The following is a 26,201-nucleotide window of genomic DNA, read 5'->3' on the forward strand; positions in this document are numbered from 1 at the left end:
ATCTGTGTTCTTCACTGCTGTATTCACAGAGCTGTAACCATGCCAGGCACACAGTGGTGCCTCAAGAATGAATGAATAAATGAATGCATGGCTAATATTTAAATCCAGGCATTTAATCTCAAACCTTATGCTTTCACCACTAAACTAGTTGACTCCTGGGATGGTGCCAGGTCATGAAGGGCTTTAGGAGTCACAACAAAGAGTTTTAATTCTATTCTCAAGGCAGTAAGTTATTGAAGGGTTTTCAATAAAAGAGGACACAATTTAGATTTCCATTTAAGAAAGATTGCTTTGACAGCCTCCTAGAGAATGTTTCAGATGGAGGGAAACCACTTAGGAGGATTTGCAATCATCTAAGCAAGAAATGGCAGTGGAATGGGGTTGTGGCAATAAAGGCAGAGAGAAAGAGGACCAATTAGAAAGTTATTTATAAGATGGATTCCTCGGGTACTGGTGACTGATTAGCTCTGGGAAATAGGTAGAGCTAGTAGCTAAGAATGAATCATAGGCTTATGGGTGCCATTTTTTGTAATAGATACTAGCAGGTTTATGGCAGATGATTAGTTCAATGTGGAGTATAGACATCAACAAGACATCTGCATGGAGGTATTCTGTGACTATTTAGATGTAAAGATAGGAGCCCAAAGGAGAGCTCTACCCTGGGGCTTAGATTCTGGAGCTGAGTAGCATATAGTTGTTCAGCAGTTGGAGTTACTGAAGAAGAGATCGCTCAAGCAGACCATGAAGATCAGTAGTCGACGAGAACCTAAGGTGGAATTATGAAGAACAACGTGTAAGAGACAGGCAGAGGAAGAAAATTTTGTAAAGTAAAAGAAGAAGGTGTGGTCATAGGGTGGAAGTAAAATCTACTGTTATTTGTCCAGAAAGAACTAAAGCAGCTTACCTAAGTGTCTAACATATCCTCAAGAAGTAGTATGCACCAGGAGACTCTGAATCAAATTGCAACATCATTCAAAAGAGCTAATGTGTAAAACCATCAGAACAGAGATAGACAAGCTAGAAAGGCATAATGGGCTGATCAATACAATGTCATGCTTAGTATTAAATATGGTATTTGGTAAATAAGCAATAATGGATAGCAAGGTGCTGGGAAATGTTGAGTTGAGAAATGATGACAGAGGAAATAAAAGAAATGGAAATGGAGTAACAGCCTATATACCCATTCTACCTCAATCTTCCCTTTACACTCAACATTTGCTTGTAAAATTTTGCAACACTTTTGAAATCTCTGAGGATTGCTCCCTATAAATGTATGTGGGGAAAAGAAAAAAAAAAAAAACTTTAGCAAAATTTGATATGGGTTTCATAGTAATTTTATTATATCAGCCAGTTGTTCATTGTTAGTTCTATGATAAAGAAGTAGTTGTTCTAATGGCAAAATCAGCTAATTTTCAATGATTGTTCAGAATATTGTTGCAAGAACACTCAGGTAACTTTTTTAAACAAATGTAAATGCTCATTTTTCACTACCATTTTACGAGTAATGCTTAGGATAAAAATTGAGGTTGCTAGTGGAAATTTGATGTGCTTAATAATAATGACCTTTATTGAGCAATTGTTATACCTGGGAAACTTTTAAGTGCTATACCTGTGTTAACTAATTCAGTCCCCACAACAACCCTATAAGGTAAATTTTATTATTTTTGCCATTTTACAAACAAAGAAACTGAGGCCCAGGGAATTTGGGTGTTTTGCCAGGTCAGTGACAGAACCAGAAACTCACGTGTTCTGACTCCAGTGCCCAAGTTCTTTACCATTATGCCATTTTCCTCTCAGTTATATTGTGTCCAATATTGTGTCAAGCTGGTCATTCACTAAACAGCATTTATTCTGTGGCTAGAGCTAAATCTCATTCACTACAACTGACAAAACAACCAAGAGCATCATCTCTGTCAATTCATATGATGCTGTATTAATTTTTTTTATGTTTACAATAGAAGCAAAGTCATTTGTGTTGTTTTTTGGACTGAACGATTATACAGAAACTGAACTCAATAATGAAGCACTTGCATATAGATTTTAATATAAAATAAATATAAAATTGTGATCAATATTTGATCTCTTACAAATAATGGGCTTATTTCCATTTCCTGGTGCGAAAACCTCAAGAGATCGGCTCAGCTGTCAGAGGCAATGTCTGGGAAGGGAACACAGCTATGTCAAGTATTCTCCAAAGTAGTTCCGAAATGCTTATTCTCTTCGCACTGCGATTACTTACAGGGTTCACAGCACACCTTCTAAAATCACCTTCCTGTCTTTCCCTTTTGCTCCCATAAATTTCAAGTTTTCTGTAATTTCTCACAGCTTGGTTAATGTATTTACTGGCTAATAAGCACTCCTGGCTATAATTTTACTCTTAGAGAATATTGATAGTATAAATATAATTTTTATTTCAAAAATTTTATGTTATTTCATATTTTATGGTTAAAATACCTAAAACTATGTTTTATATTTAAAATAAAAATAAAGTACATTATGTATTTGTATTTGTATTTTCTATAAACATACTTTGGAAACCCCGGTGGCATAGTGGTTAAGTGCTATGGCTGCTAACTAAAAAGTTGTTAGTTCGAATCCACCAGACGCTCCAAGGAGACTCTATGGGGCAGTTCTACTCTGTCCTATAGGTTCGCTATGAGTCAGAATCGACTTGACGGCAATAGGTTAATAGGTATAAACATACTTTAATTTCCTGTATAACTGATAAAAAAAAATTTTTTTTTGATAAGTACGGGTAAAAGGCTATGCATATAAGGTGAAGTTAGAGCTGGGAGTGATTAAGCCAGGTAGCATTATTTTAATAATAATTAAAATAAATAAACTAGTTGCCATCAAGATGATTTCAACTTATGGCGACCTCATTGTGTGTCAGAGTAGAACTGTGTTTCATAGGGCTTTCAAAGGCTGATTTTGGGGAAGTAGATTGTCAGGCCTTTCTTCTGAGGTGCCTCTGGGTGGTCTCAAACCTCCAGTCTTTCAGTTCACAGTTGAGGGAGTTAACTCTTTGCACTACTCATGGACTTCAAAAATGAATACCATTGTCCTTAGGTGCCAGGGAGTCGATTTCAACTTGTAGGGACCCATAGGACAGAGTAGAACTGTCCCATGGGGTTTTCTAGGCTGTAATATTTATGGGAGCAGATCACCAGGTCTTTTTTCCAGAGAAACTGCTGGGTGGGTTCGAACTGATGACTTTTCAATTAGCAGCTTAATGCTTAACCATTGCACCACCAGGGCTCCTTTCAATAATGAATTCAAACAAACGATAATTGTGTGTGGAGCACATAAACAAATGAGTCCTTGTATTCTCAATTCTGTTGTAGACAGAGAGGTAACTGTGTGTAGGTATGCTAGAGAAATGTATGTACCTTCACAAAAATGACAAACTCAGATGTGCCTGTTAATGAGTGTTGCTCGGGGAGATGTACAGCTAAGTCTTAGAGTCAGAAGTGTGGGACAACTTGAAAACAAACCCAGTCCTTTGTAACTTTGTAATGTGAGTAACCTATGGTAAGCGTGCTTGATTCATAAGATTTTGTTTGTATGTTTTATGCTTTGTGGTTTTATGTTTTGTTTTTCAGTTCAAAAAGTAAGACTTAGGGAGGGTGGCAGAGAAGTGGGTGTGGTGATGCAACTGTTCAGTTTCTTGATTGTGGTGATAAATACAGGAACACATGCAGGTGACAAAATTGTACAGAACTTAATACACACATAAATATGTACAAGTAAAACTGAGAAAGTCTGAATAAGATTGTTGACATTTTGTATCAATATCAATATCCTTGTGATATTTTTGCAGAATGCTACCGTAGGGGGAATGGAGGAAAGGGTACAAGGGATCTCTCTGTATTAGTTCTTACAACTGCATAGGAATATATGATTATCTCAATACAATTCTAAATTAAAAAGCAATTATATAATTTTAAATTAACTTTGTTAGACAGTGAATTAAGGTAAAATGAAATTAATTTTTTAAAAACCTACTTTCTCTGAATAAAAAATATTTTATTAAATTAATTTTAAAGATCACCTACTTATATTTTATTTAAAAGGTAATTTATATTAGTATAATTATTTTATTTTTGATACCTTTTCAACATACTTTCCTTGGAGGCAGTTCTCACTTGTTAATTTTTACTTATGTATGCATATTTATTGCATGGACAAATATCAGAAAAAAAGACCAGCCAGGTTTTATCTACAGCAGGTGCATGGAAAGATTTTGTGTGAAGCAGCAAACACAATGTTTTATTGAATCTCGAAGTAGAAAAATTAATTTTTAGATGGAAAAAAAATCATTTTTTCCCAACGTAGATGGTATTAACAATAATAACATAGACAGCAAATGTAGAACAATAATAATAAGAAAAATAGCTAAACCAAAACCAAACTTGTTGCTGTCAAGTTGATTCCAAAGGAGTGGTTAAGAGCTCGGCTGCTAACCAAAAAGTCACTGACTCAAATCCACTTGATGCTCTTTGGAAACTCTATGGGGCAGTTCTACTCTCTCCTGTAGGGCCACTAAAAGTCAGAATCAACTCACTGGCAATGGGTTTGGTTTTGTTTTGGGAATCTTTATGGAAGCAGACTGACACATCCTTCTACTGCAGAGCAGCTGGTGGGTTCCAGAAGCAGACCTTTCAGTTAGCAGGCAAGTGCTTAACCACTGTACCACCAGGCCTCCTTAGAAACATAGCTATCACCTATTATTTAACACTTCAAACATTGTTCTAAGTGTCTTGCTTTTATCACCTCATTTAACGCTTATAACAATTGTATAAGTTTGACACTGTAATTTTCTCATTTTATGGGTGAGAAAACTGAGACCAGGAGAAACGAAATAACCCTGCCGAAGTCAATTATTTAGTGTCAAGGCTTGAATTAAAAAGAAGGCAGATTTATGTTGGCATTTGGCTATCTTCAACTCTATGGGGGCAGTTCTACTCTGTTCTATAGGGTCGCTATGAGTCGGAATCGACTCAATGGCAATGGATTTGGGTTTGGGCTTGGTTTTAGTTTGGGCTATCTTTAATGTATCCACCCAAAAAAAAATCCATTGCCGTCGAGTCAATTCCGACTCATAGTGACCCTATAGGACAGAGTAGACCTGTCTAGTAAGGTTTCCAAGGAGCGCTTGATGGATTTGAAGTGTCAGCTTTTGGGTTAGCTGTCCCAGCTCTTAACTGCTATGCCACCAGGGTTGCCAGTGTATCCACACTCTAATGCAAATCCCCCTCTTCAGGGGAGATAAGGCCACATTACCTCAATAAAATGTCAAGATACTCAACTCTTGGTTAGAGTTACATCAACAGAACTGATAACACTGGTTATTTCTTTCTAATCAGAACTTTATACTAACTGTGATGACATCTTAGGAATTTTCACGGTCCTGTTACAGGAAGAGAGAAAAGCGAACAAACAAAACCAATGATACTTTCATATTCAGTTTATTCAGCAGTTTTACTATATTTACTGTGTTAATTACAGCATGGTGCTAATGAGATCAAAAGCACACATTTGTACATTTTTTATTCTACAAATATTTATGAAGCACTGCGATATGCAAAGCAGTATTCTAAAAGCTAGGAGAAACATGGAAATATGTAAATCATAGTCCTTGCCCTCGAGGAGCTCAAAATCAGTGAAGAGCGATAAAAAGCGTGGGCAAATAAATTCAGTATAAGGCAGTGTGTGTTGAGATTCAAATAAATGGTGAAAATAAAATATTTTAGGAGATGAGCAGAAATGTAATTCCTAAAGATGTCTCGCTTATGATATTTAACTGGCTTTAATTATGAAGAGAATTTATTGGCTGACAAAACTTAAGAGATTGCTGGTAGGGGAAATTTCAAAGTTTGACCCAGCAGTGCTATCGTATTCACCAATGAGCAGTTTTGTCTCTCTCTTTGGTCTTTTTCCTAGGGTGAAAAATTCATCCCAAGGCTGGTTATCCTTGAGATTACGAAATAACTACCAATAACTACAATAAGAGGATGGGGGGAGAGAGAAGGAGACAGTAAGAGAATAATTAATTAGATTTCTTACCCCCAAACATCAACTAAAGTCCTGGGCTTCTTCCTAAGTAGACTACATAAAAGTCCTGTGATAATCAATGGCCCATCTCGGTGACCAGGGGAATTTCATGCATTAAATTGACTTAGGTCTTGATTCACATGTCTCATCCATGAACCAATCTTTGTTGTAAGGGAAGCCGGTGGTGGCTGTATCACTTGGATTAGCATAGGCTAATCAGTACCCAGTCTATAGAGGACTTGGACTGGTTTCATTCTATCCAAAGCATGTGGCTACCCATCTTCCCATACAAAAGACTTCTTGAAAGAGGTGGTATCTGAGGTGACCACTGAAAAACAGGAAATAAATTCACAACAATTCATTCTTATCTTGGTGATTTCAGGAGACACTTCAATATCTCTTAGTACTTTAAGGACTTCATTATCATCCACTTACTGCCCTGAAAAAACAATGAAATTCCACTAATTCAAGCATCTCAGACAGTCATTCAGTTTCAGGCCAAGATAGCTGTTTCTAAAGGTAGAATTGTTTTGGCTCCTACATCTTACCAAAAATCTCTACTCCCAGTCCCCCTATATGTAATCACGAAATGCCAAGGTTTAAAGCTGCGACCTTGTCGATTCCAGAGGTAGGATGGGTGGTTAAGGCACCGTGAGACATTCTGTTGAAACTGGCTGTGGTGTGCCCACGTGTATGGAGAGACTTGCTTCTCTTGATGTCCTCTGCCTGGAAATGTCTTTGATGTTCTTTAGAGGCCTCTGAACCAACTTCTTCCTTTATTCCTGTCACTCATACAAGCTATTTGAAGTTCAAAACTTTCTCTGCTGCCACGTCCCAACTCTGAAATTTGTATCTACCCTTCTATGTTTCCATTTCCCCACAGTGAGTCTATTCTTTCCACTGTGTCTTATAAGACTTCTACTTCACCGCATTTAAACTCCCCTTGTACAGTTCCTTGCTTATAATTGTCACAAAATAAATGTTAAATAGATTAGGCTTTTGACCTTATTTCACTACCTACTTCCCTTAAGCAAGATTAGATTTCTTCAGAAAATACCACAGGACATATCTAGTCTCTTGGGGAGATTACACCTTTGCTTGCCCTTCTCACTATTAGATGTGTGAGGATGCATAATTTTCTTAACTTTTCTGTAAGGCTCATCTACTCATCTTTAAAATGGAGATTGTAGTAATACCAACCATATGAGGTTGTTTTACAGATTAGAGCAAATTGCTTAGCGCTCTGCTGAACACTTACTTAGTAATGCTAAATACTACGTTAAATATTATTATTATTAAATATTATTATCAGATATCCATGGCATAAAGGGAACATATTACTCTAAAGGATTACTATGTGGCTAGGTAGTTACCCAGAAACTGCAAAATATTCTCCCCTGGTGCACATGGACCCCAAAGCATTCAAAATATCGTTACATGAAATGAAACGTCAACAGATATGTTTTGCAACAGGCAGCTTGCAAAGAACTAAAATCCCATGATGTCTAACAGTGAGAATTCTCCAATGGGAAACATCTTTTTACACCAAAGTTCCATCTCCCAGTCCAAATAGCTGCGAAAGTCTTCCTGGGTAACCAGAATCCTCTGTGAAGATGATTGCTCACTGGTGTGCCCAGGTGTAACCAGCATCATTGTCTTTCTACCTTGAATCTCCGTTTAGCCAATGGCCATTCTCAAATACACAGTATACCTCATCATTTGGATGTTCTAGATTTCAGTCAGAATGGTCTCCTGGTGTTCTAGGCAGGGGCTATTGATTTTTGTTTGTTTGTGAGTGTATTTTCACTACAGAACCCACAGGATTAAAAACCGGGTGGTAGATCAAAAATTTCCTCCTAAGGCTTCTCTCCTCTGTTGGCAGCTTGCAGCCCCTTCTTACTCCTGACACAGAATAGGAATGACCAAGTTTCTTAGAGTCAGTCAGTCAACAAATATTTCTTGAGTGCCAGCTATGTGTCAGGCACAGTTTCCATGTGGAAAGTTAGGGCCTCTGCCCGGGCGCTTACATTCTAAAGACATGGGATTTGGGTGGCTAAGGGGCACTCACGCTCCTTCATTTTGAGTTCACTCTTCTCTTTGGGCTACAGGACAGCAAACTTCTAAGCCACAGCACACTCATCCCAAGCTTGCTGGCCTTTCTAGCCTTCCAAAGAGTGTTCTACACCTCAAAATGCATCCTCTTTCTTGTCCTGGAACTGTCAAGGAAAGCCACTGGACTCCACATCCACTCCCCTTAAGCAATAAATAGAAATTATCAGTCACTTGGGTATATTGATGACAAGCTGTATCTTAAATGAAGCTGATTGCTCATCATGCCCTAAAATATTTGTCCAGAGGGACAGCTTTAAACTTTCCTGTATTTATTTAAGGAGGCCAGAGGTCGTGGCTCCGAAATCTTATTTTAACTAAGCAGGGTGTTTTCATTACCCTAAGTCCTGGGACTATGGCAGTGGTTTCTCCCTACACATATCTTGGGATTATTGCCTTGACCTACTAGAGTGGTGTTGAATGCACACGATTTCAAAAACTAAAAACAAAACCAACCAAATAAACAAACAATATAAAAATGGTTTCTCAACTGAGTGGTAGGTATACAGGGCACTCTTCATACTATTTTTGTGACTTTTTTAAAAAATTAAAAATGTATTTTTTTAAAAAAAAGACTTTTGGCAGAAGAAAGACCAGGCAAACTACTTCCATAAAGATTACAGCCAAGAAAATCCTGTGAAGTAGTTCTACTCTGTAACATGTGGGGTTGCCATGAGCCAGGGCCAACTCAATAGCAGCTAACAACGACAACCTGTAGTATTTTAACCACGTATAATATTAGTGTCAATGGAAACTTAGTGAAGTACTGCTTAAAAAAAAAATTGGGCTCGGCAAAAAGACAGAAGAAAACATCGATGTCTTTTGTCCCCCATGTTTGTCTTTCTGTTGCTTCAGATACTTGTTTTACCATGCAGCCATTAGGTAGAGACATAAAATTCTATTCATAGTATACATTTGCATTATAAAATATTCCTTCTTTTTCTTTTTAAAACCTCTTGCTTGATTTGCTGAGAGACAATCAGGTAAAAAATTAAAAGTCATTCTAACCTTCATATCAGATAAAGAAAAGACTTAAGTGCGTTGACATACTGTGTTGTCCTTCATATGTGATCATAAGGATGACATACTGTCAATAGCACTCAGCTTTGAGCTGAGTAGTGGTAACAGGTTGATGCTGAGCTGTCCACAAACAACAGGAGAACATGTTCAGTAGGAGATGGGACTGAAGCCAGGCTGAAAGTGGGACTGATTGTAAACCTGGTTCTGGCACACCTGGATGAGGGTCAGAATAGGATTAAAGGCATACTTTGCTCAACGTATGGAATTCTTCCTGTCTTTGGTCAGGAATCGAGCTAGGACTAACTTGCCAATAGTGGTCCAACAGTGTGCTCTTTACCTTAGTGGTTTCCAAAGTGAAATATGTGCACACCAATAGGTCTGCAGAATAATCTGCTGGGGTTAAGGGAAGAAAACATTTTAACTTGTGCTTATATTTATTGTTAACAAAAAGAAGTAAACTAAACTTTGCTGTTGTTATATGGGTTGACCTGGGCACCCTCACTAGATGTGTTGGTAAATGATCTTCTGTAGAGGATATATTAGTTTTCTAGTCCTGCAGCAAGAAATTTCCACAAACTTGGTGGATTAAAACAACACACATGCATTCTCTCACAGTTCTTGAGGATAGAAATCTGAATTCAGGGTGTCAGTAGGGTTATGCTCCCTCTGGATCTCTAAGGAAAGATGTTTCCTTGCTTCTTCCAGCTTCACTTATGGTAGCATAACTCCAGTCTCTGCCTCCATCGTCACATGGTTGTCTTCCTTTCATGCGTGTGTCTCTCCGTGTCTCTTTTACTCCTTTTATAACGACACCACTCATATTTGATTAATGCCCACCCTACTCCAGTATGACTTCCTGCTAACTTCACTAATTATATCTGCAACACAATATTTCCAAATAAGGTCACATTCACAGGTGGGTGGGGGTAGGACTGCAACAGAGGGGAACATTTTTTTCTCATTATCTTGTTTCTATTAGAGAGAACTTTCCTAGGCAAACTCCTGCCCTTTCTCTGCCCACTCCCACTCTATGCTGTCAGTCTTACCCGGGCAGGCTTCTCTTTTGGGGAAGTCTGCTGAAGTATATAAAAAAAAAATTTTTTTTAGCAAGGCCTAAACTGCATGAGTAAGTCTCCTTATTCTGGTGTCCCATTAGCTGGCCCATATCAAGCTCTCATATCAAGCTACATTCTCTAACCTAGCTTTCTTAGTAATAAAAGTGGTAATTTGCCTTCATGTGACACATTTTGTTTTGTTTCTCAGTTTGTTCAGTGCCCAGGTGAAGAACAGTCTCCATCAGAGACCCCAATAGCATTTTATCACATATGATATATGAGGTTTTCTCAGGGAGTTCTACAACTGGAGGGCTTGACAGTGGTGTCCTCATTTATTCCTCTGCTCCCAGTTATTTGTCTTTTACAGTTCACATGTGTATGATTAATTGATTTTTATGGATGTGCCAGATATTTTTCATTGGCCCTTCCAGCTCCATTCTTCACCTTTCTTCACCCTCCTCTGTGTCCTGGGAGGTTGACCTCAATGGTCTATGTCCAAGGGCTCCCTTCACCTTTGGTTTCTTCATGATGACATTATTCATGAAGACCAGTGGCTATACTGCTTAGAAGACAACTGCACAAAATAGATACTATATATCCCTCCTGCTAGTGGTAATGTTTTTTTAAATAATGAGTGACATAGTAATTAATTTTAAAAAGAAAATTATCCTATGGAAGGTGCATTTTGAAAATGGATTTTTAGAACTGTTTCTACTATAGTACGCTTTTGTGTCTAAAACAATGTTAGTCCACCGTCTTCAAAAATATCTCTTATACCAAGATACCTAGAAAAATTTAAAACAGGATTTTCTGACATGCTTAGTAAAGATTTCAGTGGTTTTGAAAAGCAATTGTCAAAAATAAAATAGTCAGCTCTTTGGTTTGTAAGGACAAATAATTGACATCAGAGAAGATGGAACTTTAAATTTACAAGCAAAATTTTAACACAATCTTTGCATAAATTGGTAGGCAAGATTGAAAACTGAGTATCCTGACTATTTTTTTAGTGCAGACAGAATGTATTTCTCCCATTCGGTTCTACCTCTGATTCTGAGAGATTTTTTTCCAACTGTGGTAACCATTAAACCCAAGTATCAAAATAAACTTAGCTTCTGAACAAACCTTTTAATTGCATCAACGAAAAGTTTTAAACCAAGATTTTCAAATATATAAGTTTTCATAATGGAAAACAAAATAACTTAATGTGGAAAGAACCTGGTTCTCTCAGCCACTGAGTGGTGTGTCACCCATCAAAAATCTACAATAATCTATTATGGGAACATAAATAAACTTTTAGTAAATTAAGGCAGTGAAATTTTAGTGTTTGTTACCACATTAAGCCTATCTTGTTAAGTACAGAAAGTGGTACTTTGACACGTGGTACGGGCTAGCAGAAGATAAGGATAGAGCATGGCAGGCTGGATGCCTGGAGAATCCTGTTATGCCTCAGGAAAGTTTTCAGTGACACTGTCAGGGGAGAACTTGGAAGGCAGACGGCGTACTACTGAGCCTGTAGCTCTAGGGAAAATCATTGGAACTGTCAGAGTTACAGCATGTTGACCACTACTTCAGCAAGAAAGAAATGAACTCAGTGAATTTGGGTTAATTTTCAGGCAGAAATAACCAATGCAGAAAGACCAGGGATCAAGGGCCTTACATGGTTGAAAAATTGATAGCTTCTGGGCACCAGATAAAAATGGTCCAGAATGACAACGGGCCAGTGAGATTTCTCAAACAGCTTAGCCCTTCAGTAAACATCAGATTGAGAAGGTTACTTTCCCACCATAGCCTGTTATTAAAGGTAGCCTTAAGTTACCTAACATTAAGTTGAAGGAGAAACATAGATACTAAGAAGCAAAGAAATAAGGCAAGTTTAATAACTATGTTTAGGAAAAAGAAACTTTGGCACATGGAACTAACTTGAAGCAAATAGATCAAAAGCTTACTAACAAAATCTTTGAAGAAATTGTATTACCAACTGAATCATGAGCCAAGGCTAAAAAAGACCTTGAAACAACTGCTAGGGAAGAAGAGAGACATGAAAGCTCACAAATCCCAATGAAAGCATGTTCTTCAATAACCACTTTGCATGTTGCCATAGAAGATAATGGTTAAGGATGAAACTCTCAGAGAGTGGAGCCACAGAAAGAGAAGTCTGGGACAGAACACGGAAGTTCCCTTACATCTTGGGTTTCACCCTTTACATTGCCTACCCATAAAGATTTATTTAATTGCTATGGGTCACTGATTGCTCTGTATATTCCATTCTTCCCTTTTCTCCTGGAAGCTTTTATTATTGTCATACTGCCTTGCTCCACCATTGTGATTTGTGTGGGGAGAGGGCATAGATTACCAGACCCGGGACTGGTTGCATAATTCGCCAGCCCCAATGAAAATGAAAACATGGGGCTTCGTGTTCAAAAAGCAGGGAAAGAGTGCCATTAAAGATACTGAAAGACAATACTTTTTCCTTCTTCTGCCATTTATCTTGACATGGTATATTTGCTCCTTAAGGCCATTGGAAGTAAATTAAAAAATTAATTTTACTGTTCATCTTTACACTGAGCACTGCCAGTTTTAACCACAAATATAAGAGCATTTAACTCATGTGTGCAGTAACCAAAATTACATAGTTTTCATTTTGTAAATAGTATAAACATATGTATTTCAATCTTACCAAAGCAGTGGAAACTAGTTTAACTGATTTAATTTGGCTTTTGATATGTGCACATTCTACCAGTACTCTGATTTTGACTTACTTTTTGTGAGTACTAACTAAAAGGAAAAGAAACTATGGCTGCTTTATCTTTCCCCTTCCTTCTATGTCATCACTTCATTGTAAGTGGTCGGCTAATATAAGGAAAGATTAAAAAAAAAAAAATTTTTTTTTTTAAGGAAAGATAGCATGAGTAAAAATGAATATAATAGGGTTCCCTGGTCTTTTGTTTCTTAGAAAACCACTGACATCTTCCTGTGTTAGAAGTAAATTCTGGTTCAAGTGGAAAGCACGGCTTCTCAGGGCTCTCAATGTCCTGTTTGCTTAGTTGTAGGTGTAACATGCTTACTCTGTACTTGCTTTAGATCCAGTTCAACTCCCATGCATTGAGGATCCGGTGGAATTCTGTGCTCCTGGGGCATCATGAATGCTATATATAAATGTGGCAGCAAGAAATGGAGCACTTACAAATAGGGTTTATTTTCTCTGCTCACTTGCGTGCTCCATTGTCCCATCAGACTTCACCTACAAAAAGCAAGTTCAAAGATAGAATTATTAAGGATTTCAAGACAGTGACTGCAGAGCATTAAACCAATTGCGGGGGCCCATCTGGATATAGAGTCCTGTGAAGCTGCATAGCTTGTCTGCTATGAAGCCAGTCCTAGCTGGACCAGAGGGAGCTGCAACAGACATGTTGAGGAGATCCTGAGCTGAATGGAGGAGAGAGGATACTTTTTGTGTGTGGGAAAAAGAATGAAATGGATATTGGTGAATAAAAGCACAGGCTTTGTACTCACCAACTAATTCTTTTGCTTCACAGCACACTGTTAATACTGTATGTCCCAGCCTTCTTTGTAGTTGGGTATGCCATATGATTGAGTTCTGGCCAATGCAATGTGCACAGAAGTGGTACATAGTAGTGATCCTCTTCTTTCTTTTCCTGTGATTCTTTGCTTTCTTCCTTTTCTACTCTGCACAGCAGATACAGAGGAGCCAGTAAGGACTCTAGCCCCTCAAAGGAATGATTGAGCCACGGTTGGGATAGATTCTGAATCTCACCAAACTCTAATGTGTTAAGCCACTGAGATTTTTGGACCTGTTTATTACAAACATTAGCCTCTGTTAAAAAGTAGAAACCTCTACCCTTATGATAAGCAATTTTCAAATTTGGGACTTATCATCATGGAAATGATCACGGGGCTTAAGTGGTAACAAGACAAATCAGCACAAGGATGTCATCTGACCTTGGGGACTGGAGAGACATCTGGGGCATTTCAGTAAAGTGAAGATTTGGGTGGTAGAATCGACTCGATGGGAGTGGGTTTGGTTTAATCATTGGGCCTAGGGAGGCTACTGGTTGATTACAAAATTTGGGAATGGGGCTAATGTTGGACTTATGTGCTAAATATTCTGAGTCCTAAATTTGGTGGGTCATAGTGGGGGTGAAGATGGGGGTCAAAAAGATTGTTTTAAAATCAACGTTATCTCCTCCGAGAAGCCTTCAGTGATACCTAAGTAGCACATCCACTCGCGTACTCCTTTATTCCTTATCATGACATCATGTTTATTTCCTTCTTGACATATGATATGTATTTTAATTGTCCATTTACTTGCTGAATTAAGTCTTCAGTCTCTGTTTCAGCCAGTATAATGTGTTTTATAAAGTTGACTTTGTCAGTAGAGTGCTTGGCATTGAATAAGTGAATGAAAAATAACAATAAAAAATATGAATATGTATGTTATGGACTGAATTGTGTCTCCCCAAAATATGTGTTGTAAATCCTAACGTCTGTGCCTGTGGTTATAATCTCATTTGGGAATGGGTTGTCTTTGCTGTGTTAATGAGGCAGGGTTAATGTAGGGCATACCTGGAGTCAATCTCTTTTGAGATATATAAGAGATTAAAAGCAAGCCAGCAAACAGAGATGGGGAAAGAGAGATGCCAAGCCATATGAAGACCACCCAGGAGTAGAAGCTCAAAAGAGACAAGGACATTCCTCCAGAGCCAATAGAGAGAGAAAGCATTCTCTTAGAGACAGCATCCTGAATTTGGATGTTTAGCCTCCTAAAATGTGAGACAATAAATTTGTTTGTTAAAGCCACACACTTGTATTTCTGTTATAGCAGCACTAGATAACTAAGATAGAATTTGGTACTGGAAAAACGGGGTGCTGCTCTAACATAGGAAACCCTGAGTCGGAATTGACAACAGTGGGTTTTTGGTTTTTGCTCTAACAAATATCTAAACTGTGGAAGTGGTTTTGGAATTAGGTAATTGGTAAGGGCTGGAACAGTTTTAAGGTGTCTAATTGTAAAAGCCTTGATGGTCTTGAAGGGATTGTTGGTAGAATTATGGATGTCAAAGGCAATTCTGGTGCAAGCCCAGAAGGAAGGGAGGTGAGCCGTAGAGAAATCTTTATCACCTTAGAGAATACATATGGCACCAGCAAAAGAATGTTGCTAGAAATGTAGATATTAAATGTGTCTCTGGTAAGGCTTTAAAATAAAATGATGAACATGCAATTAGACAATGGAGGGAGGGTGATGCTTTTTATGCAGTGGTGAAGAACTTGTCTGTATTATGTTCAAATGTTTGGTGGAAGGTAGAACTTTTAAGTAATGGACTTGGCTATCTGCCTGAGATTTCTAAGCAAAACTTAAACGGGCTGCATGGTTTCTCCATGCTGCTTATAATAAAATGAGAGAGGAAAGAGAGGGACTTATAAATGAACTGGGCAAAATGAAAATAGAATTTAAAGATTTGGAATATTCAGTTGTACAAACTGAGGACATATGTCCTAGAATTTTCACCAAGGGTGTGGCTACACAATCTTTTGTCAAAGAGATTAAACCTGTGACTGATGAATCTAACCAACTACCACAGCAGAAAACCCCCATCAGCTTAAATTGAAGGAGACAGAGAAAGAAGGAAAAGAGAGAACGCTGTCTGCTTCTTAGAATTCTACAGGCATGAAACAGGCCAACAGAGCTGCATCTGTTGTCCTCCAAGAAAAGAAAAGGACATTCCTGGAGCAGCTCAGAGATCAGCAGATCTGCTGAAAAGAGCATAGGACGCAGGGCCTTCTTGGTTTCAAAGGGTGGGGCAATGGTCTCCTGGATCTCAAAGGATGTGGCCAAAGCCTCCTAGGTTTCAAAGAGTCATATCTTCTCCAACTCAATTCTGGAGTGTGAGGCTGCCATTAAGGTGTGCTGGGAGATGAGGCCACTGCCCACAGCTGAGAGGGCAGGGCTACCATGCTAAAGGTGCAGAAGAGTGAGACCTGCCAGTGTCAAGTGGGTGGGGTCACTGCTCAAATGGACTAGGAGAATGGGGCCACCAGAGCAAAGGGATCAGAGCTGCCATCCCAGTGTGCCTGGAGGGCGGGTCTGAGGCCAAAAGCTGAGGGGTCTCCTCTCAGAATCCAGAGAGTGTGGCCAACACCTGGAGTCTGGAGGGCAGGACCATTGCCCAGGTGATCTCAGAGAACAGAAGATTATCTTCAAGCCTTGAGAGCTAATGTGAATTTTTCTGCTGGGTTTTGGGCTTGCTGGGTGCCTGTTATCTCTTCTTTTCTTCCAATTTCTCCCATTTGTAATGGAAATGTCTACCTTGTGCCTGTTCCACCAATGCACTTTGTAGACGGAAAATTGTAGTCTGAATTTCACAGGTTCACAGATGAAAAGGAATTTTTTTTTTTCCAGGATCAGATATTCCTAAATTCTCACCTACATTTGATTTAAATTATTCAGAAGATGAGATTTTGGACTTGGAATTGATTTAAGACTTTTGGAATGATGTGATGTGAAGGGGTGAATGCGTTTTGCATGTGGTAAGGACACAAATTTTGGCGGACCAAAGATTAGAGTGTTATATACTGAATTGCGCCTCCCCAAAATATGTGTTGTAAATCCTAAGCTCTATGCCTGTGGTTATAATCCCATTTGGGAATGGGTTGTCTTTGTTATGTTAATGAGGCAGGATTAGTGTAGGGTGAATCTCTTTTGAGATATAAAACAGGTTAGACAAGGAAGGGAGAGAAGCAGAAATGGAGGAAGACACATGCTAAGCCACATGAAGATCACCCAGGAGCAGAAGCTCAAAAAAGACAAGGACCTTCCTCCAGAGCCAACAAAGAGAGAAAGTTTTTGCCTAGAGATGACAGCCTGAATTTGAACTTCCAGCTTCCTAAACTGTGAGAAAATAAGTTTCTGTTTGTTAAAGCCACCCACTTGTGGTATTTCTGTTAAGGCAGCATTAGACAAAACTAAGTCAATGTGCATATGTGACATTTACTCTTTGATACATTTAATACTTTAGATCTTCCTTAATTTGTTTCTGCCTTGTCCGCCAATACTACAGTGAAGACATATTCTATGTCTGAGCTCAGTCTTGCTTGGCTGGGCTCCTGATATTCATGAGTTAGGTGTCTATAAAACTGCCCATTCCACACGTTAGACCTCTATCATTTGTCCTCCATTTTGACCTTTGCCCATCACTTTCCCACCTCTGCTTAGATAGATCCCCTTGGCCTTCTTTCTTTGGCTTGGGCCCTTTTCTTGGTACTAATGTCTACTCTTTAATTTTTTACCTGCCTTAAGATTAACAATTCTGTGTTTGTCATCAATGTGACAAGCACTGGCCTCACACCAACATCCAGGGCTGTGTATCTGTAATGGTCAAGATTGTTTATCAACTTGGCTAGCCCATGATTCTCAGTGTTTATATGTGATCACCCTCATGATGGGATCTGCTTTAAGTAGCCAATCAGTTGAAAGGGAGTTTCCTTGGGTGTGTAGCCTGCATCCAAATTTAAGTGGACATTCTGGCTTTTGTCCTTTCTGGATCTTACAGTTGCCTCTTGTTCATCTGACCTCCAGGTCTTGGGACTTGAGCTAGCAGCTTACCTGCTGATCTTGGGATTTGTCGATCTTCACAGCCTGTGAGCAAGAGTCCTGCCCTCCAACCTGCCAATCTTGGGTTCGCCAGCTGCTCCAGCTACGTGAATCAGAAGAAGACTTGCAGTCTTGCCTGCAAATCCTGGGATTCATTAATCTTCACAGTCAATCAGGAGAAGCCTCTATCTTGATCCACAGACTTGGGATGTTCCAGCCTCTATGACTGCGTAAGCTGTTTCTTCGATATAAATCTCTATTTATATATTTATACACTTTATTGGTTTTGCTTCTCCAGAGAAACCAGCCTAAGAAAGTATCCTACTGCTGCCTTTCTGAATCCAAGTGTGCCCAGTCAGCAGCTGCCGCTGAGCCCTCTTTCCCCAAATTTCCTTAGTATTCAACATAGAACATCTTACTTGGGCTTAGCTAACCAACTCTCCTGAACTAACTGTGGTTCATATGAAATATGTATACTTTTTTAGATAAAATGGAATAGTATGAATGTTATGGATTGAATTATGTCCCCTCAAAAAGATATGTTGAAGTTTTAACCCTATACCAGTGAATGTGACCTTATTTGGAAATAGGGACTTTGAAGATATTATCAGTTATGTTAACATGAGGTCATACTAAAATAGAGTGAGTCTGAATCCTATATGATTGGTGTCCTTATAAAATAGGAGAAGATACAGATAGAGAATGGCATTTGATGCTGTAGCTGCAAGTCAACGAAAGCTTGGCACTACCAGAAGCTAGGAGAGAGGCATGGAAGTTTCTCAGAGTTCTCACAAGAAATTGCTGATATTCTGATTTGTACTTCTAGTCTCCAGAACTGAGACAATAAATTTCTGTTCTTACAAGTCACCCAACTTGTGGTATTTTTTAATGGCAGCCCTATGAAATGAATACAATGAACAAAAGGGAAATGGATTTAATTAAAAAATATTTCAGTTCTGCTCATTGAAAAAAAGAATAAAGCTGATCCTAATAATTAGGCATTGCAGTCAACAGTAAGTTTAGGAGCTCAGGGATTGTGTTTGTACTGCTTTATATCACACATGATCCCTAATTCAGTGCTATGAAACAGTAAGTATTTGATAAATATTTAAGGATTACTTAGTTATTGTAATTAAAACTTCATAAATTTGACAAATACTGATGTAGTAGAACATGCCAGCCTTCTTTAGCAGCCTTGGCTTGCCATCCAAATGATTATGTTCTAAGTTCTCTCATAGTCACATTTCATCATAGTAGTGACAGCATTGAAGTGGCTGAGTGAATGCAGTGCCTGTTCATAAAATCATTTTGAGTAAAGGGCTTGATGATCCTTCCAGCTGTTATTCAAATCTGTATCCTTATTTGCTGTAGAACATAAAATACCAAGGTCTCATATATTTTCTATCTTATTGAACTAACACCAGCCAAGTCATGTGACAGGGCATATGGGTACAATGAAATTGGCCACCTCAGAATTTGTTTCCATAAACATTCTATTCTTTCTCTGAATTGTGGATATTGGAATTGGCAAGTCACATGGACTTAAAGGGAATTAAATGCAACAGCTAAGCCTTTGGTGCTTTGGTAGGAATGGACCACTTGCAGTGGGTATAGAACACTGGGAAGTTATTATTTGTCTGTTTTGAGACAAACACTTTACTGTGGCTGACATTCTGTAACATTTTATCTTTTTAAAAAAGTAAGCCAAACTGGTTGCCATGGAAATGATTATGATGTCACAGAGGCTGATGACTTCTTGTAATCTATAAGCAGCAAGAGCAGATGTGCTGGTAAGAAATAAAGATCTTGTTTCCATACTAATGTTCTCAAAATAAAACACAAAAGAAAAATACCCAGAGCACATAATGCAAAGAAAAAGAATAGAATGTTTTACAAAGTTTTCCATAAAGCCTCAGCTGCTCCTCAGAGCACAACTAGCTTGAACATGGATAGCAGACGTGAAATTACAGTATTCACAAAATTAGTATTCAAGTTGCACCATCTTTCCTTTCAAAGCCTTCAAGCATACTTTACGCATACACAATTATAGAAGCAGGTAATGAGAGATTCTGGTTTTCTATTGTTTTTATTATGCTTAGCTAGATAAGTCTTGATAAAATTTGCTTTGTTAAAAATAAATCCAAGCAATAATTTATTAATTCTATTGAAAAGATCTTTTGGCTGTTAATCCAAGATGTATTTGATAATTTCTCTAAAACCGACATTATTCTGTCTATGCACATGGTTAGCAACATATCAACCTTTAGGAAAGAATCAAAACTCAGTAACAATTAATAATCTGCAAGCCACAGTGATTTTTACAATTTTATTATTTTAAATCATAATTTCACCTCAGTTATTAGAGATTTTAAAAAAGGATATTCAAAGTTTATGACCATGACCTCCTGAAATACATAGATACGATAAACAATATATCAAATGAATGGGTTGTGTCAGAATATATTACAATGCTTTCATCACTTTGAATTTAAATCTATACCTTAATGGTCACTGATATCCTCTTTAGTTAATTTGTCAGATTCTCAAATATTTCCCACAGTAACCTCAAATATTTATTAGATTAATAATAGAATAATAAAAGTGAATTAATTATAATTAAAGTTCTCACTCCCTGCAATAAAAACAACTGAATAAAACTCCATCTAGCTTGCGACATGGATTTGTCAATAAAAAACTTAAAGTTCTTATATAGCTAAATGAGAAATATGGACTTGAACAGAAAGGAGATAATCTAGACAACTTCCAAGAATTCCTAAAATATACTGCTTTTAAAGAAATTTACCATAGAATATAACATTTTAAACCAAAACACAAAAGATTAAGGCTAAGGTGCACCGAGCTGGAAATCTGAATTACTATTATGCCGTGGTGTGTAAATTTAGCTTTACTTTCAATTTAGTGCCCAAATTAATTTTTCATTGTTAATTGATAAAAACAAAATACTGGAAAATTACATAACAAAAAAGAAAGAAAAAGTCTAAGTTCACCATATTCTCTAGCCTGAGTTAAAAGAAATTGAGAATAAGGAACAGGTGTTTCTGAAAGCTAGGCTTTAATCCTGGTTTTCTGTGACCACATCGAAGTCATATGCTGTTTTAAGACATAAGCTAGCTTTTTTAAAGTACATAACATGAATATAGCACTCTAAATAGACACCAGTATTTGAGGTGTATAATGTGAATCGAAAGACTATTTTAATAGTATAACTCCAAAAAAAAAAAAAGGTATAAAAACACTTAATAGGTTTTTTACAAATACTGAAAAGATTCAGGCTAAACCAAAGAGATGTTTAATAACTGCAAAAGACAATAATAGCTTGATTGATTTAGCCAAAGTGCAAAGACCTAAATAAGTAGCACAGATACTTGAATATAGAAAAAGGGAAAGGAAATTGCATTAGAAGTGGTTTTTAATGAATGAATGGCTAGACAGCATTGGGATATTTTATAGTAGTTTATTGACAAAGGATTCCATCTCTATGATAATTTTTATTAACAAACACAGCACCAAATCTGTGTGAACCACTATATTAAGTGATAGAAACATTATAAAAAAGAATGATTCACTCCTTTCTCTAAAAATGCTCTAATATAGTGGGGGAGATAAGATATGCATGCGTGAAAATATACATTTTATTGTCAGTTAAGTGATAACACTGATGTAGATAGTAGATGCTACATAAATTAGCCTAAATGGAATTACATAGTATGCATTTATAATGCATGGTGGCATCAGCACAGTTCACGGGCAGAAACAAGAAGTGGGGAGTAGATTCAACAGAAGGAAAGCTGCATACAAAGAGGTGATACAATGTATCTTTTCATACCCATTTCTTCTTTGTCTAGAATTAGTTTATTTTGTATCTTTGATTTTAACTTTATTTACCAATGATTAGGCCAAAATTTTCCTTTTGGAAACTCCCAAGGAGGACAAACAGATAAAAACTGGAAAGGCTTTAGTCTTGGGGAGACAACTTTATTTGCGAATCGTCTTACACCTTGAACCCCCAGAGGAGCATGGGCTAGCTGACCTGATTGTTCCTGTGTGAGGGTTTTCTAGGCAATGACATAGATGCTCTAACTTACAGAGAAATCAGAACCTGACATATCTTATTATGAGGATCTCACCTTGAAGAGGAAGCAGGAGAAACGGATACTCTGAACTATGTGCTTGAGAAAGGGTGTATAAGCATGTTGTTTTTTAGTGGCATGCCTGGTATTTAGAAATTGATAAAAATACTGTGAATGAGATCAGTATGCTAATATACAAAGCAATGGGCAGATTTTATGCCACTGCTAACTGTTCAACCATGCTAACTTAAGCAGGCATTTTGCAAAACTACTATTAATAACATTTGCTTGCTTAACTTGTTAAAGTAACAAGGATATACTCCTTGCCAGGGTTCAGGCATTGTTTTCAGCCTTGCTTGGGTCTGTTACAAATGTTAACTCATTTAATTCTTATTTAAATACACATACACACACACACACACATACCTATACCTATATACAATATATACCCACATATATATATGAAGAACTATTACTATTTTTGCTAGATGTGGAAACTGAGGCACAGACAGATTAGGTAATTTGCCCAACTATTAAGTAAGCCAGTGATTGGTAGAGCTAAAACTTGACCCTGGGCCTTTTGGATTAAAACTCCTAATCACTGCACCATCAATGACACTCCTCAGTAATCCCTGAAACAAATTCTTCTCGGAGTACTGAGTTGGAAAAATTTCTTTTGTTTGTTTGGGCTGACGATTACACAGGTTTCCTAGACAATTAGAGCTATGTAACCAATGGTGTGTTTCCTTCTTTGCCTGGTGGTAAAGAGATCAGAAATAAGCTTTGTGTTTGTAATGTTTTCATAATCAGGGTTTCTTAATCTTTTCCTTTCCCCTTTGCTTCTTTATTATTCTTTAAATGTAGTATGAGTTCAAACAAATTTAAGAAAAATTAGGGAATCAATCAATCGATCAACTTCAAACAGTAGCCCCAAAGCAGTCTTGAACAGAATTTCTTCCTATTTTCCAATTTATGAATCAAAGAACTAGAGGAAACCAGACATGGCTACCATCAATCACTTAAGATAAAGCGTGGTTAAACTGAAAGGTCACCTGAGACCAGTGATTTTAATATTTAACAACTCTGTTTAGTTAGTTTTTTGAAACTTTCATTCTTTCCTTCAGTAACATTAGGAGAACCACTGATCACTAGGTGCACTTTATATAGTGAAGAGGAATATAATGGTGATCTTTTGACTTTATTAGCCTAGGTAAAATGATGTCATGTCCTTTTATCTTTCAGCAAAGATAGAGTTACATGGTAAAGAGAATGAAAGAGCGCCATTCCAGATGACCGGGCTCTATCTAGCCTGAGTTCTGCCACTAACTAGCTGGTTCAAACTGAGAAATCATTTAAGTTTTATGGGTTGAATACTACATGATTAAAAGACAATTCCATTACACAGTTTCAGCTTTCCTACCAGGGTGAAGCTTTGATTACTCTGTGGTATAATCTCTTCATTTCACATATGAAGAGACAAAGACCAGAAAAGTGAAGTGAACCAATCGGAATAAAACCATCAGTTAATGGCAGAGACAAAATTAGAACAAAATTCTCCTGACTTCTAGAATTTTGTTTATTAAGAACTTAAACACTGCAGATACATTTGAGTCTGGGTCTCCAAATTCATCTCATCTTCCTCCCTCTTGCCCCAGTTACTGGTATTCTAAAAGTGTTATCTTTTTTTTCCTTCTCATTTCATCATATGTTTACTACATATACATGTATCAGCAACATATAATAGTTTTCTATATTTTTATAAATTAATAACAATACAAGAACTCACTTATAACTGGCTCCTTTCACTCAACGTACTATTTTGGAATTTATGTATATAATTGCTGTTTGGTAGTTCAGTGAAGTGATATATCTCAATTTGTTTATCCACTGGCTTGAACAGTGGATTTCAAATGTTTTTGACCTTGTAATCCATAAAAAAATACATTTTACATGGTGACCTAGCACACAGATATGTGCTTCTCTGAAATAGAAGTTTACCTTTTTATTTCTCCTTACTTATTATGTATGATGCACTCTATTCCATTCTATTTCATTTTTTTTTAATATTAGCTATGACTCACTAAATTAACTATACAACCCACTAATGGGTTACAATCTGACATTTTGAAAAACACTGTCTTAGGCGAGTATTTTTCAAACTGTGACACTATTCCAAGACTCCCATTACTTTAGGTTGGGAGGCTGTGGGTGGGGAATGAGTACAGCTTAGAATTTTTGCAGGCAATGAAAGATGTAACTAATATATTAAAAATGCATATTGCTTACAGGCAGAACACATGTTTATGAACCCCGGTTTTAGGTGGTGAGGATAATTTTTCTCATTATGAGGTAATCCTGAAAAAACTGTAAACAGGTTTTTAAAAAATTGAGTCTTGTTTTAAATTGATATTGCAAGCTTACTATTTTAAAAATTCCTGTGGACAGTGTATTTGTAAACTGAAGTGTTTCAAATGTGAATAGATATCACCCATTTTAACTTACATGTTTGTCATAGAGTTTGAAGGATGCACATATCTCAGGGGAATGGCTTTGTCTACATTTCCATATGTTACATTGATAAACTTTATGCCTCAGTTACATTCCAGTATATTATTTGCAGACTAAAATCAAATGGCCTCATTGACTTAAAGGTCTCTATGAAGATGATGTAACGGAATTTCTATGTTTAATAGAAGTGGGGTTATTATCTTTCAAAATAATCTCGAATTTCAATATGTTTATATATTACGCTGCTCTTTGAGGGTACGTTTCAGCCTACGGCTGTGACTAGAGACTGAAGAGTATTTTGCTTTGAGCAAGGTTGGTAATTTCTACTTGCTTTTCTGGCATTGTCACTGACTTAAGAATTCTAATCCTTTCATCATCAGTTCTCAGTGTACAATGCTTGGCAAATCTAGTGACTTCGATGAATAAACCAAAGCCTTCATACGATCCAGAGGCCTTAAGTTGCCTTGCTTTCTTACCCTAATTTTGAAAGAAGTAATGGGATTGAGTTGGCAGAAAGAAAGCTGAATCTGCCAAGGTTAAGAAGAAAGACTTCAAAACAAATGCAAGGTGCAGCAAGTGTTAGAAGGCTATCATCCCAGTTAGAAGCTACTGTACGGAAATGACCTACAGAGACTTGGACTCTGTTAAACGTTTGTAAAAACCTCTTGCCTGAATCATTCACCTTGCAGTAAATTCAATGCTGCAAACTGGCCACAATAGAAATTTATCAGTAATAATATATTTAACCTGTGAAAGCTTGGCTGTCCATCTGAATCTAGGGTGATGGAGTCAGAAAGTTGGTATGGAGATAGGAATGGAAGATGGTAGTGCCAGCTCAGGTCAACTCTTCTTTTCCACACTCTCAGTTTCAACAGTATATTTGGTCCACCTTTGCTGACTCAATATTCCAGTTTTATCTCCTCCCAAATTCTTCTTATTATGCCCCTGGGACTCCTCCCTCAAGCAAAATGAACAAATATACAAGCTAGAAAGCAAATCGATCATTCCATAAAACCCATTGCTGCTGAGTCGATTCCAACTCATAGCGACGATAGGACAGAACAGAACTCTCCCATAGAGTTTCCAAGGAGCAGCTAGTGGATTTGAACTGCCGACCTTTTGGTTGGCAGCAGAATGCTTAACCACCATGCCACCAGGGTTCCAAACCCATCATATGATCTCCTATTTCTTTAAGAAACAACAAAAAGACAAAACAACAAAAAACTTTATTTCCTAAATAAAACAGGTCTTCTTGAGGCCACAACTTTCCCTCTAATTTAACATAGAAACCAAGACACTTAAGATTAAAACAGAGCACTATGCTTAGCTGCTAACTGAAAGGTCAGCAGTTTTAACCTACCAGCTGTTCCAGGAGAGAAAGATGTGGCAGTCTGCTTTTGTAAAGATTTATAGCTTTGGAAACCCTATGGGGCAGCTCTACTTCATCCTATAGGGTTGCTATGAGTTGGAATCGACTAGATGACAATGGGTAATAACTACTTCAGGACCACAGCTGTAAATTGGGACTGTTCTGGACAAACAGGCTCATATGGTCACCTTACCTATAGTCAGTCCTCTTAAGTGAAGGCTACTCATTCTTATGACTCACCTAGCTCAGGGTTAGAAAATGGAGTCAGCGTGCCCTATAAAATATAAGCCACTTTCAGAACAGTATGTTTGCATTTATGGGTAAAACCCCAGTTCCTAGGAGGCTCCTTCTTTCCTGCTACCTTCTATCCTTCCTCCTTGCAGTTA

General features: G+C 37.5%; 1 protein-coding gene across 1 annotated transcript in view; it reads left to right on the forward strand.

Annotated features, from left to right (window-relative positions):
- The first annotated feature begins 18,055 nt into the window (after nt 1–18,055).
- The window catches only part of IKZF2 (IKAROS family zinc finger 2), a 305,347-nt gene continuing 297,201 nt past the window's right edge, over nt 18,056–26,201 (forward strand). The window contains exon 1 of the mRNA XM_064286717.1: nt 18,056–18,077. The gene's annotated coding sequence lies outside the window, so the exon portion shown is untranslated. The remainder of the gene's footprint in view (nt 18,078–26,201) is intronic.

Source organism: Loxodonta africana, chromosome 6 (assembly GCF_030014295.1).
Source record: "Loxodonta africana isolate mLoxAfr1 chromosome 6, mLoxAfr1.hap2, whole genome shotgun sequence".
Classification (NCBI taxonomy): Eukaryota; Metazoa; Chordata; class Mammalia; order Proboscidea; family Elephantidae; genus Loxodonta; species Loxodonta africana.